The following is a 13203-nucleotide window of genomic DNA, read 5'->3' as shown; positions in this document are numbered from 1 at the left end:
TTCTATGCTTTGACAGACTTTTTCCATTGATCAGCCTGATATAGGTCCTCTTTGCAGAGAATCTGAATCTATTCAAGTTCAAACTGTTGATAGAATGCCAAGCAGAATGGTTATTTTCTTCGATGAGCTGGATTTTCACTCCTGTTTTTCAGGAAATGAAGAAGATTGGAAAAAGTTTCGTATTCAAAATAGAACAACATGATGGAGTAGGGAAAAGAGCACAGCTTTTGGAATGTGATGACCCAGTTCTGATACTTAGTTTAAATAACCTTGAGCAGGTATGTCACTTAACCTTTCTGAACCTGTTTCCTCATTTGTAAAATGAGGATGATCATATTCTTTCCTGTCTACCTTTGGCTAACACATGATATAATGTGCAACCTTTAACATCCTCTATGGATATGTAGCAGTATGCTGCTGCTACTGTTACTGCTATTACTGCCACTGTTACTACGATCATTACCACTGCTGCTGTTGCTGCAACTAATACTGTGCACCAACTAGTACTACTTGGGTGTTAATGTGACTAGGGAGAATAAGCACTGATTCTCCTTCATTCCTCATGGCCTTTTCTGGAAATACAGCTTTGCTTCTGAGGAAGGGAGAGTACTGAACAGCAGTTTGGAAGACTGTTTTCTAGTCTTCTCTTTGCCACTCACTCTGTGTGGCAAAATCGAGAAGGCTTCTCGATTCTCCTATGTGTAGAATGAGGGATGTTATGCTACCCCATGGTTTTCAAGCTACTTTTCTTCAGAGCTCTTGGTATCTATATCCATATGATCAGTTCCATTAGTATATCATTTTATATAGTGGGTCTATGTAAGACTTTTTTCTAAAAAATAAAAAAAAATTAATATTGTAAAAAGTTTATAAATCACTGGATTAGAGACTCCCTAATGTCCCTTTAAGCTCCAAAATCCTTCCATTTTTGTTATTCTGTGAATTACCATGACCCCCATTCCTTGACTCAGAGAACTTTGGTTATTTAATTCCCAACCTAATCACCAGAGCCAAAGAGAACAAATTGTCCAAGCAATTAATTGTCTCACATATGTGTTAGTACCAGCTTCCAGCATGTGGCCTGGCCCTTCCCTTTGTGGACAATGGCAGGCTCAAGGTCCATATGACAATATCTTTTATGCCAGACGTCAGGTCTATCCTTTAAATGAGACCTGAGACCTTTTATACTTTCCAAGAGAAGTCTGGGAGACTTGTGATCATCATTTTTAACTAATGTGTTTTAAAGGCCTGTGTTCACCTTACAAAAACACAAGCATTAAGGAAGAAGAACATGTGATAGCTACAAATACCCTGTTTAAGTCTCTTTGTATGAAATCACAATTGATTGATCTTTCGATATAAATATCTTGATAAATAAATTAGGGAGAAACTCATGCTCCAAAAAATGAGAAGAGAAGTTGTGATTGGTTGCTACCATAGGGCCAGTCTGTGCCTCAGCAAAGATACTATTAGGAATTGAGTAATTTCCCCCTTCACCTCTCTTTGCTGGAAAGTTCCCAGGTTGTCCCTCCAAGGGATTCACCATAGGCAGTAAAAGCCCTCCTTCCAGGAGAGCCACCCACTGCCCCTTTGGTTTCAGTATGCTGACCTTTGAAGTTTCCTTCACTCAGAGTGGATGACAACCTGATATTGCCTGACCATGGGAATTCAGAGAGACTGAAACCCTTCAAATGGACTCTGTCTCTTGAGTGTTATAATTTTTATCCTATTGCGATAAAGAGTCAAAGAGCTACTGAGACCAGAGAGAAACACCCCTAATTTCCATAGGCTTCTGAAGCAAAGTTTTTGACTACTGACCCCAATGAAGCACAAGCTCCTCATTTGTGTTCTGTGAATTTTCACAAAGGAATCTCTCTATTCTGATTTGCATTTGTAAGTAAAGAAGGAAGCATTGCTCTGCTTGCTGAACAGACAGATTAATCTGTACTTAAGTGTTCCATTTTCCCACAGTAGGGTAAAAACTTTGCCAGCATGGTGAGGAAACTGAATGATTCAAATAAACAAATATTTTGGTTGTTGGAGAGTTATGGCAGCTACTATATACATGGTTTCTTATTTCCAAAGTGTCAGGATCCAATAATTATTTTTTGGAACAATTAACATATGGAACATAGTTGTATTAGATATATACTAGTATCTGTATATGGGAGTTACAGACATCTATCCAGGAATATATAAATAAAGAAAAAAAGAATTCCTCTTGAGCATTAAGCCATAAAGTCAACATCTATTGGATCAGAGCATAGATAAGCAATGTGTTACAGTAATGAACTGACTTTCACATTCAGAAATACCTGGTTGCAAGCCAAGTCATTGACAAATCTACACAAATGATATGTTTATCAGAGAAGGGACTAATCAGATACAAATGCAGAAAAAGAAGAGAATCATGGCAGTAATCCTCGGCTCATCCAAGTCTCATCCAGGAGAGAGAGAGGTGATGCTGTGCTTTGGTTGAGATGGGTATATCTGGCTATGCCGTCTAACACACCAGCAGTCCAATTGCTTGTTCTGATTCACATTAGCTTCCGATAAGTGTTCACCTCACCATGAGGCTCTAGCCTGGAGGAGAAAGCTACAGGGGCAGCCTGACTCAAGGATTTTGATCTGAATGAAAATAATATTTCTTATAAATAAATAAATTAGTCTCCCAAGCTTGGTTTTCATGAGTCTCCCAGTGACAGAGGAGCTGTTCTTAGGTGTGCTGATGAATTAGGTTCCAGAGGCTGTCAAAAATACAGTCCAGACCCTTACTAACCATGGACCCAGTTCCATATTATGTCATGTCCATCAGGGTAAATGCAAGAAGGAAATAAATGTGGGCCTGTGAGACCTCATGGGGGACAGCTCGCTGGGCCATCCCCAGATAGGCACATCCTTCTGTATGTTTGCACTGTGGCACCACTTCCTCTAATGAGAATTCTCTACCTGTCATAAGCAATATGAGTATACGTACGAGTAGGTAAGTCAGATCCCTGTGTCTCTCTTTTCCTCCTTTTTACCATAGCAGGCAAAACTGCTGAGTCCTCAAGTCAACCATTTAACATTTTCAGCTTTGTTATTTTCCCTGCTTAGCCCTTGAGTGCTGTGTCTAGGCTTGAGTTTAGCCATTTTTTCCTTTTTCTTCATTTCTTTAAGAGTTTTATTGAGATTTAATTGGCGCACAGTAACAACACATGTTTAAAGCATGAGATTTGATGAGTTTTGACATATTTGCATACCCATGAAACCGTAACCATAAGTAAGATAATAAACATATATATTACCCTCAAAAGTTTCCTTGTGCCTCTTTGTAATTCCTATGCCCCCTGCTCCTGGGTGATTACTCATTGACTTTTTGTTCTAGAATTCTGTTTTAAACTAAGCTCTTGCAGGAGTCTTTTTGCATTAGTAACCTGTAATAACATTTTTTGCCTTCTTAGCTTCCCTTAATCCAGTTGCCTAAACTGACCTTATCTAGCTCTATTGAAAACCAGTGTCCGCATTTCACTGCTTGCTACAATAATTCCCTGTTAATTGTGACCTCCTTATCTGGATTGTGTTTCATTGTTTGCTGCTAGAATTATTTCATTTAACATTCCTGCTGCATTGTTCACCTGTGTGGCTTTCTATACCCTTGGCACCAACCATCATCAGCTAGTTTCCACCTTTTTTTGGCTGCCACGCTCTGCATGGCAAATAACTTTGTATTGCCACTACTTTACTGCATGTACTTGATAGTTCTGGTGAACTTCCCCCTTTGCCTTCTGGAAAGCTCCTGAATGGTTGCCTAAAGTCACTGGCCTGACCAGTTGTTAGCTTCCAGTCGTCCTGGAATGAATCCATCTCATCATCTGTTGACCCCAGTACTACCAGGAAAACATTTAACACTAAAATTAAACCAAAGTTATTTTGATTATTGGTAAATTCTAAAAGCTCCTTAGAATCATAGGGTGCCTCAGGGGCGCCATTATAAATGTCACTGGCCTGTAAATATGTTGAATTGACTTACTGGTTAATAGAGAATTCTGGGTTTTAGAAAAAAGAATAAATTTGTGATGGTGACTAGATCCCAGCTAATGAGAAGAGTCAGGGAAGAAGGTTATCGCAGGGGCTACAAGCCTATTTTCAGGAGAATTACCATAGCTTTCTCTTTATTTCGTCTTTGAATACTGAGATTTTTCTTTTGCTGGAGAAACTCAAAGGGCACAAGGTAATTACAGCTTCTCTCCCTCTGCCTTAACCAGCATCAGGGTGAAAAATTAAACAAAAAGAAATTTAATTCATTTCTCTAACATTTATTACGTTACTACCATGGCCAGACTCGAAGTTACTTTGTGAGGAGACTTAAAGTGAACGAGGTCATCTCTGCTCTCAAGTTGCTGACAGCTCAGTGAATGGGAAGGAAAAGTTCCTGCTCTAATATCAGAACTTGCCTTGGCGACTTCCTTGTTAGAACAGTTTTTTTTTCTTTTTTTTTTTTAATGCTGCTTTTGGGTTCCAGACTCTAGACCCCATGTGATTAGGGGGTTTTTCATGCCTTAGCTAATCTCCCAGACTCAATCTTAGACCTAACTTGTTTAAAATACCTGCTTGATCATCTGGCCCTGGCAACACCTCGGGAACTTTGATGCTTGCCTTACTGGTGCTCAGCAAGCTCATTCCAGGTAAACTATTCAGGCAGCTCATTGCATTCTGAGATGATGGTGGGACACGCTCTGCTGTGGAGAAATGGAAATAGCTGTGGCCCGTTTTCATGTGTTACCCACTGAATCTGCACGTCCAAATTGCTCTGTATACTCTTATGAAGTCATAGGGCTGTTTTCTTTCTACATACCTTCTGAGGAGTCTATGGATTCTTGATCCATGATAAGGTTTTTGTTTTTGTTTTTTTTAAACAAATGAAATTTTGGAGGCAGGACCAAGCCAGTAGGGTGACTCAGGCACCTCTACTTAGTGAGTCTCCTTCTACCTTTGAGGGAAAATTGCATAAACACAAAGAAATGCTGCTATTCATTTAAATATCCTCACGCCCATGGTTTGCAGGTGTTTAGTGACTTTAGTTATTCATTTATTTTCTGGTGAATTCATTTGCAATTCTGGCCAATGCGGTACTCAAATACCTTGAGCTGTTCCAGAATATTTATTGTGTTAATAGTTCCAAAACAAAATTAATTTAAATTTTGGGATACTAACAGGGATACTAACTGTCACCCAATCTCTCTAAATAATATATTAATCTCTTTAGAATACGAAATAAATATAAAAATGATATAATCATCTGCACAAATGCACTTAGGTATAAATCATTAGATTGTTTAATTAATGTATTCATTCATTCAATACATGTTTCTTAAGCACATACATATGTTAGACATTGTGACGATTTAGGGGCATAAATGTGACAAAGTCTCTTTTCACACTGTGGTCTTGATAACAAACCATATTTGTCTGAAACAATAAACTCCTGACACAGAATCTATTCCATAGGCCGGGTTCAGTAAGAGTTTATTGACAAAATCATTGTTTCCCAAAGTGTGCTCTGTGGAACACTCACCTGGAGGTGCTCTGGAAAAAAAAATAAAGAAACAGAGATTCCTAGTCAAAATGTTTGGAAAATGGTAGCTATTACCATTTTTGCTTGAGGATTCACAAAACACAATCATCTATTCAAGGCTCTGAAAACAACTTACTGAATTTTGTTTAATCCAGCATTTTCAAAGTTCATTTAATCAGGGTACCCTTTTAAAAAGTAAGCTTAATAACAATAGACTAAGTGAAAGTGAAAAATCAATGTTCAGAAGACCTCTAATGGTTTCTCCCCTGACTGCATGACCGTGGTCCCATCCCTTAGAGGCCTCATTATTGTGCCTTTTAGATTTAGTGCAGAAGAAAAATTTTGGCTCAGTACCATTAGTAAAACTGAACTATATGTGTGTGTGTGTAATACATGTATAATATACATACATAGATATGTGTATACATATATATAGTTTGTAAAATGAAATATCAGTAGACAAAAACATGCTAGTCTTAAAGAATGCCCATCCTTTCTTCCAAACACAGTCCTTATAGAATCACAAATGCTTCAAGCAGATTCTAGGTGCATTTCCATCCCAAGTCACTTGGACAATTTTTATATTATTAACCACATGAGTAGAATTTAATAGGAATAGCTAAAATAAAACTTGCCCTTACCCTACCTTTGCTTGTCAGTTTCCATTTCCTGAACAGCACTGATAGGTGTTCCACTCAGAATCCCTCCCAAATCTTTGAGGAATCCTTCAACATTTAAGAAATATGAATCAAGGTTAATTAAATAAAAATGAGAAAATGTGTTTTTATGTTGCTCTAATAAATTTGTGGCTAGTCGATAATTGCAAAACAATATATGGGTGAAAAATAGAAGCTGACAACTCAAAGTAGCAAATGCTGATTGTATAGGATTACATTACTGCACAGGGCAATCCTGCTCCCTGCATATTGCATGCTTCCTTGAGAAAAGCTGGGAAAGCAGGTGCATATTGCTGTGTCTATTATTTTAGTTATACAGGTGGTTCATTGAAAAGGACTTTTATTTTTTGCTCCCAAAGTTGACTTCATTCCCTTTGCAGCGAGGCTTAAGTTTCTCTCATGTACAGCCCTTGTTTCAGGCTCCATGTGATTTTTTCCTTTTTTTCCCCTTCCTTCTGGATATTGTTGCTACTGTCAAATGGGAAATACATAGAAATAGGAGATTAAAAATGTAAATTTTATAAACAGAAATCAAAGGTCCTAAATCCTTAGCAAAGAAAAGCCAACATAAGTAAGAACATTAAAAAACATACATAAATAGTGCTTCCAGGCTGAATATGTTAAATAATTCAACAGTTAAGTCATAAGTGTTCTTAAACTTAAGTATAAAAATGCCCTTGACAATATTTCACAGCCGTGCATTTCTTTAAAATATTTAGCATTCTCATTAAAGAGAATGACTTTAGTTTATATATTAGTTACACTCCTGCTTGTTAATATGAAGGAATTTAGGAGGAAAAAGCATTCTTATGTATATAAGCAAAAGGCAATTTACATACAAAGTTGGACAACTATTCACTTTTTATTTATTTCTGGATCATCTGCATCAACATATAGCTATACAGCATTTAAACAAATTTGTTCCTTAATGTGCAATATTAATATTCTGTGCCCCAAAGTGCCATTTGCTAATGCCATTGTGAAGACAGGTTCCTTCAAAGCTACACGGAAGTCCCTGCTTTAGAAAGACTTAATGAACCTTACATTTTTTGGAATACTGCACAGTGTAATGCCTATTACATATTCATTGCCAGAATGGAAGATTTCCTTTAACTCTGCGATTCCTGGTCTAGTTCTCTATAAAACATTGTCAAAAGTCACCAGAGACTTTCGTGGAAAATTGTGACTCTTGATAGCAGGATGTAATGGGGAGGTTTAGAGTAGAGAATCCAGGAGTCTATCGCCCCGCAGGGAGACGTTCTGACAGACAAATGGATGGATAATACAATTTTTGACATAATGGGATGAAAAAGTTTATGCCAGAAAGAACTGAATTAAAGTTATTACTTTAAAAGAAAGTCTGAAGTTTGAAATCATCAGAATTTCCAATGTGTGCTTCATTTTACTGCTTATATGCAGAAGAGATTTTTAACACAGAGATGCTGTCAGGTGATTGATAGAGTTACTAACAAGGCTGCCATAAAATTTTAGTTACCTCTTTGGAAATACCCACAATAACAAACACAATGTTCTTTTTTTCCCCTCCTATTTTTAATAAAGAAAATCTAGCATTGTTCTTTTATGTTTCTACTTCCTCATTACAAAAAGTGGAAGGATGATTTTCAGAGGTGCAGGATACAGTTCTGGGGGACAAAAGACACCATGGTGCAAACTTTTGTCTTTGTTGAACAGTGCTTCGTAATGTAAGGACAGGCTTGGAAGTCAGCGTAACATCTGAGCAGCAGGGCTCTGTTGATGTGGTGAGGACTCACTGGGAAGTCACCATCCATCTCTTGATGCCAACACCAAGGACTTAGCCTAAAATACCATCCCTTCCTCTCCATTTTACACCCACTTCATCCACTCAACTTGAATGTTTGGCAGCATAATGCTACTTTCATTCTCCTTTCTTTCATTTTATTTTAGACCCTCAAAAAATAATATAATCTCATAGTTGGTTTATCTGCCAATAACTCTATCATACTCATTTTTAATTACTTTATATTAACATTTCACCAAGCAGAGTACTTTGTTTCTACCCCCCATGACTCATTCGGTCATTTTGCATGGATTATATTCATTTAGTGTTTGTCCCCTTTCTGCATGTGTCCCTGCAGGTCATACCATGTCTTCTCACCTTTATATCTCAGTGCTTACCTGGCAGAAACTAAGGTGAGGTGGGTGAGGTGCCGAGGGTGCAAACATTAAGAAGCCACTTTAAGGCTTATATGAGTGAGCACCTCTGTAACTACTTGCCCTAGGCAACTCACTTGCCACCCCTCTACTTTTGACCTTGGCTTTAGCACAGTGCCTGGCACATAACAAGGGCTCAATATACACCTGGCAAGTGTCAAAATGCCCTAATAGATGAGTAAAATGGAAACCATATTTTCTATTGGTGGAATAGATACCTTAATAAAATTGTTTCCTTGCCCTTAACATTTTTGAAGATAGACAGTGATAATTATATCATACCTGCCAGAAACTGGTTTCATATAATTAGATAGGAGAAGTGAACACCTGGACTTAGTGAGAAGGCATATCTCCACAGAGGCTGAGCACTTGCCACTCCTGGCACCCAACTGGCAGAATTTATATAATCCAAAGCTTATTTGAAGAAAATCATATAATTCACTAAGACGAAATATTTGTAATTATAAACATCAAATAAAAAAAAGGAAGTAAAGAAAATCAAATGAAAGGTCAGAAAAGAAAAAGGGAAGAGAAAAAAGAAAAAAACAAAACCTGCAACTTCATCATCTTCCCTTTGCTGAATTCACTAACTGGCTTATGTGTTAGTGATATATACATCCAGTGGCATGTATATTAGCCAGGAATGTTCTGACAGTTCAGCGGCTAGAAAGCACTAATGTAGACTCCCAATGTCTACCATTAATGGGAAAGGGAGAAAAATACAGACCCCAGAAAACTAGTGCTCTTTAAAATAACAATGTTTTAGTCAATGACTGACAACATATACAACACTGGTCAGAGCAATGGGCTACACCATATAGCCTAGGTGTGTGGAAGGCTACCCCATTTAGGTTTGTGTAAGTACACCCAATGATGTTTGTACAATATCAGAATGATGCGTTTCTTGGAATGTATCCCTGTCGTTAAGCAATCCATGACTGTAATATGTAACATTCAGAATGTCTATGTAGATCAAAACATCATGTTGTACACCATAAATATATACTTGTCAATCATACTTTAATAAAGCTAGGGAAAATTAAATAATGTATAGAAGAAAGTGGTAATGGAGAGCATTTGATTTCTTTTTTTAACATTACTCTGTTCAAAACAAAAATAAGCTCAACATGCACTTGGGAGAACTGAACTCCAGTTTTTCAACTTTAGGGTCACCTGCCAACTTTTATTCTTGGGCTTCAGAGGGATATCTGCTTTTATTATGGCAGTGATATTTAAGAATTTTTTGTGTGTGTTCGAATCAGGAATACCTGCTTGGAAATAAGATGATGATACATACCCATTAAATTCCTATAGTGTTTTATAAAATGCATTTTCTAATGGTATTGCATTTCATTCTTATAGGAATCCTGTGGTATGTAGGTATTAGAGTCACCAATATATCAAAAAGAAAACTGTGGTTGAGAGAAGCCCAGCAATTTAATTGATGTCAGCTGGTAGGTAAGTGCATATGCAAACCACTCAGTCCTCAAACCAAATGGAAAGAACATTTCTTTCCATGCTATTATTTAAATGTATCAAAAATTGCATCACACAATTGAAACCATCATCAAGTTATTCTATAAAGCATGCCAAGTGCTACAGGCCTGGCTTATGATATTTTAATGTCATATGTTTGCATTAAGACATCATATCCATTAAAATACTTTTGGGGGTTATTTGATGCTTTCTGGGGTGCCTTCCTGGTTTTAAAGGACACAGCTTGTGTGAATAGAATCCATATCAATATTTGAGATGACTGAAGAACACATAACCTAACGTGAGCTCTTTTTATATGGAAAAAAATGCCATGCTCTCCTAATTATGACAAATACAAAAGTCACTGTGTTTAGTCAATGCCCTGTAACCTCACAAAGGAATGGACTGGAAAGCCAGCAGCCACTGGTGAGAAGCATTAGCATCTACTAGTGCCCCAGAACAGTTTGGCACATTGTTCAGCAGTGCATCGGGTAGATTTGGAACGCATTTATTGGGAAATAATCCAATAATGACCTGCCAAAGCCCTTATACAAAAGCTCTTGTGCCCATTGTCAATCATTCACCTCTGACATTTCAATGAACATCCTCTTTGGGATGGGTTTCAGCCATGCCAACAACCCAAATGCAACAAACAAAACCACAAGACTAGAGAGAAGAGAGAAGACCATGCTACCTTAAAGCATCAGAAGGAAGTAACACCCTGGGCAAGAGGTTGCCAAATATTGTTTAGCAATACAATACAGGGATCCCCAGCACCATTGTTACTGCTCACAAAGTGGCTGACATCTACCACCCACACTAAAAATACATTTGGAGACCTAAGATCCAGACACTGAATGGGATGCCAGAGAGTCGGGGGAAACTCTTGGATTCCAGAAGAGAAAAGAAATCAGATGGTCCATCACACTCCCCTAATCTCTCTCTATCTCCCTGCTACTTAATATATTTGAGTGCGTATGAGTAGAAAATCATGCAATAGAGAAACAATCTGCGTCTATCCAATGCCAAGCATCTATATGGTTAAGAGTTTTTAGATTTCATATGTTGTGATTGAAAAAAGTTACATACGTTTTTACTGGATTTTCAGATACTCATATACTACCACTGAGGAACAGCATAACCCACAAAAGTTAGAGTGGCTACCTTAGTTATTTGAACACTGGGTTCAATGTTTGGTCATTATGTTGGCAACACGCAGAGCTATATAGGAATTGGTCTCTTGGCTGGCATCTCTTTATCTTGGTGATCCTGAGAAGTCTACATTTTGTTCAAAAGGGGAACCTGGAATGCCCTGGGAGTAGCAAAGTAGTAAAGTATTACCTTGTTAAAAAAAAATAGCACTGTTTCAAATGCCAAACAGGAATTGCAGGTTGGGTTTCAGGACTCCTTTAAAAGAACGAAGTCTATCACATGACAATAGGTGGGTTCAGAGAGATTCATACCGGGAGACCACGTAAACGGAGGCACCAGTGACTTAACTCCACAGCAAGAGATAAAATGAATCTGAATATGATCCTGGAGAACCAAATTTGAAATTTAGCACAAATGGAAAGAGGGGATGTCCTATGGTGCATTTCATGTGAAACCTGTCTTATTCTTCTAACTATTTGGAAACACAATTTTTCCTCCATGGTGATGTCAACATTCTCAAGTCCTTTTTATTCTTGGTAGCTTTTAATTGTATAATTTCTCAGACTGGAAACTTTGCTATGATGTTAGATGATGATGTTTGGTTGAGAGGAGTGCCTAGGGATAAACTGACTTTGTGAGTACCATAAAAACCTTCTTGAGTGGCCTCAGTAGGGAAACTGAGTCTTCTTCCTTAATCCCTGGAAAAGGTAGGCTACTTACTCCCTATGCCATGGGGTAAGTGCCCATTTGCTCTCTGGGTACTATGGCACAGGTTGGCAGTAATAATTGTCCATGATAAGTAATGATGTTCAGCTGCCAGTCAGGCTCTGCCATGGCAGGCTGTGAGGCACTCGCTCACTGTACCTGATCCTCAGTTTTTCTGTGGGTAAAATGGGAAGATAGAAACTGCTGGCTCACTGAGGTCCTGGAGGTTCTACTACTCTGTCCCTCCGTACCACCCATTGAAGAAAATTTCCTCTCAGGTGTCCTATTTTTCCATCCTCTATTCCATGTCCTATATTTTTTTGAACACCCTTTAATTCAGCTAAATATCTGAGTCCTCTTACTAAGCACCCTGGAAGCCAGGAGTGTGTGCCTGTTTTCCCCTACATCTAGCTGGGGGAGGACAGTAGGAGGACCTTTTTCATTTCATAATTCACAGCCACTGGTCTTTCCAATATCCCCAAGAACTGGCTTTCAAAAGTCTAGCAGGAAATGTGAAAAAGAGCAATGAATATGGAGTCATCCCCACTGTCCTTCCCAGAGGCATCATCATCTTCAGACAATCGATTAAGGGCGTGACACTCAGCTTGGCACTACTGAAAATGTTAAAAGAAAAAGCCACAGCTCCTGCCCTCTAGGGGCACAGACAACTGATGATAGCATAATTAACACACATAGGGAAAATACAGAGACAACAGTAATTGCATGAACACTAAACAATTAACCACCCTTACTAAATGCATAAAGAGAATAATTTAGTTGACAAGTCACAGGCCAGGACTCTGGATCAGGGGCAGGGTAGAGTCCAGGGGCCTGGGGGTGCTCACTCTGGCAGGGGCAATGCTTTGCTCTGTGACCAAGGGAAATAAATCACTAAGCCCTTCTGTGATTTTGCAAGATGAGGGGCATGATAACTCCATCTCAGAAATAGGAAGTTAGAGAAAACTAGTAAAGATGATGTTGGTGACCTACTTGATAATATGAACGATGTTATGGTACAGTGGAAAGAGGCCTAACTATGATGCCAGGCATTGCACTGGGCACAAATATGACAAGTGCTTTCCTCTAGGACACTTATGCTCCAGGGAGTAGGGAAAACATGGACACATGAGTGACCACTGAGAAACACAGCGGGGTCAGTTTAGAGCAGGGACACCCAAGTCCTCAAAGCCTAGTCACCTGTCCCATTCTCCTTGACTTCCCTTGTCATATCACTGGGCTGATGCCCTTTTCTCCTTGGCAGTCTTTCTCTTCTTGATTTCCATAACATGGCACTGCCTTAGTTTCCCTAACTCTATTTGGAACATCTTATTAAATATTTTAAGCGATATTTTAATATGTTTACAGATTATTTGTAATTATAATTTGAGAGTGAGCTAAATAATATCCTATGATGTGGATACATCATTATTTACCTAACCATTC

The 13203-nt window shown here is 38.4% G+C and overlaps 1 long non-coding RNA gene across 2 annotated transcripts in view; it reads left to right on the top strand.

Annotated features, from left to right (window-relative positions):
• The window catches only part of LOC139357858 (uncharacterized), a 276436-nt gene extending 263823 nt beyond the window's left edge, over positions 1 to 12613 (top strand). For both annotated transcript variants that reach the window (XR_011611758.1, XR_011611759.1), the window contains 2 exons: positions 153 to 278; positions 9790 to 12613. This is a non-coding gene — a long non-coding RNA (uncharacterized lncRNA). The remainder of the gene's footprint in view (positions 1 to 152; positions 279 to 9789) is intronic.
• Positions 12614 to 13203: the final 590 nt, after the last annotated feature.

This window comes from Macaca nemestrina, chromosome 13 (assembly GCF_043159975.1).
Source record: "Macaca nemestrina isolate mMacNem1 chromosome 13, mMacNem.hap1, whole genome shotgun sequence".
NCBI lineage: Eukaryota > Metazoa > Chordata > Mammalia > Primates > Cercopithecidae > Macaca > Macaca nemestrina.
The sequence above is the reverse complement of the archived record's forward strand: the minus strand, read 5'-3'. Positions and strand labels throughout refer to the sequence as shown.